The sequence below is a fragment of the Pinus tabuliformis genome, chromosome J, assembly GCF_031772625.1.
Source record: "Pinus tabuliformis cultivar Carrire ecotype Pingquan chromosome J, CPIR1, whole genome shotgun sequence".
NCBI classification, from domain to species: Eukaryota; Viridiplantae; Streptophyta; class Pinopsida; order Pinales; family Pinaceae; genus Pinus; species Pinus tabuliformis.
Window position 1 is genome coordinate 1,335,833,297 of NC_142295.1, and position 1,730 is coordinate 1,335,835,026.

The following is a 1,730-nucleotide window of genomic DNA, read 5'->3' on the forward strand; positions in this document are numbered from 1 at the left end:
ATCCAATTTGAGAAAGCCTATGGTGACTATGGTGAGCCCATGGAGGAAGAAATTCCTAGGAGGAGGCCTAGGACTAGAGGCCTAAAGCGAGCTTTGGAGCTTGAAAGAGAAAAAGAAGCTAACATTGCCAACCAACTCACCTTAAATGAACAACTTGGCATAATGATGAATGAGAACCAGGAATATTGGCTTAAGAGGGCTAACACACATGTTGATGATCTGTTAGCTAAAGCTAATAGAGATATGGAGGTTCAAAGAAGAATCTCCAAATATTATGCCATGAGAAACAAAATTTATAAAGCCAAGCTCAAAATGGCTCATGCAAAAATTGAGGCCTTAAGTCATCAAAAGGAGAAGGAAAAGCTTGACCTATTGGTGGAGGCTTCTCTCCATGCTAGTCACCTTTAACATCAGCTATGTCAACCATTTTAGAAGACCCTAAACTCATTTTTTTGCTTTTAGCATTTCCTGTTTTCTTCAGGTAATTTTTGTATCAGTCCCTTGGTCAAAGGCGCTGCGCACTTTTTTAGGGCATATTTTGGAGGAATGGTCACCACCATTGGATTCTAAAGAACATTTACACTCAAGAAAACCATGTTTCTAGATTTGAAAGTCAAAACTACTAGGAGGAAAAGGCAAAAAACCACCTAAAAATCATGTTTCTTCCTATTTTCTAAGCCAGGCACTGCGCGTTTGACCAGTCTTGGTAGAATCCATTTTTGGAGCGTCAACTCAAGTTCATTTTGAAGAATGAAGATAGATCTGGAAACTAGATAGGATAAGCTTTCCAACTAGCTATCTTGGGCTCAATTTGGACATTCGGAAGGCAATAAAAGGTGGGTTTGAACATGGAACTGCGTACTTCCTTCAAGCACTACGCGTTTGACACTGGCACTGTGCACTTGACAGGCAACCAAATTTTTCACTATTTATCTCAGAAAATAATTTTCACCTGTGGGATTTTGAGTTTTTACTGATGTAATTCATAATGATGATGTTATTAAAGTGTTTTTTTGTTACCTAGGGTAGATACATCAGATGAATGGCCTAAGTGGCATGTAATGAATCAATTTGCCTCATATTAGGGATGAGTCAGTTTGACCACCCTAGTCTTAAGCTATCAGTTTAGTATTTTGTGAAACTACTCCTCCTCTCATGGATTTGACCCCTGAGGTTAGGATTAGTTGTTTTGTGGTGTATATCATGTATTTTCTTAGTCATTATATAGGTTGGACTCAGTGTGGATGCTTTAGAGCTTGATTGCACATCTTTGTAAGCAGTTTGGCAGGAGATTAATAAGAATTGCAGCTATTTGTATGGGATACCTATGGTATGGATTTTGAGTATAGTTTCCTCTTCTGTGGTTATATGTTTATATGTTTTATGTATGCCATCAATCATTTCATTGCTTCTAGTTGAATGTTTTCAAGTTTGATAGGTAGAATCCATTGTATCAATGCTCTTCCTTGGGAAATCATTCATCAATATATGTTTTCAGCAGTCCAAGAGGGATCCATGATTGTCACATGCCCTTCTTATCTTCTCACCAGTCTTAAACATCTCACCTACCCTAGAGTGCTAAAGCCTATGCCTACCTTGCCCCATAGACCACCTTGATTTCTGACCTAATTTCCTAGACCTAAACTGCCCAGCTCCTCCTGATCTGGCAAAACCCCTACAAACTCCAGTCAAAACTTTCAAGCTACTATACCTAGCCTAAAATCCTTTAC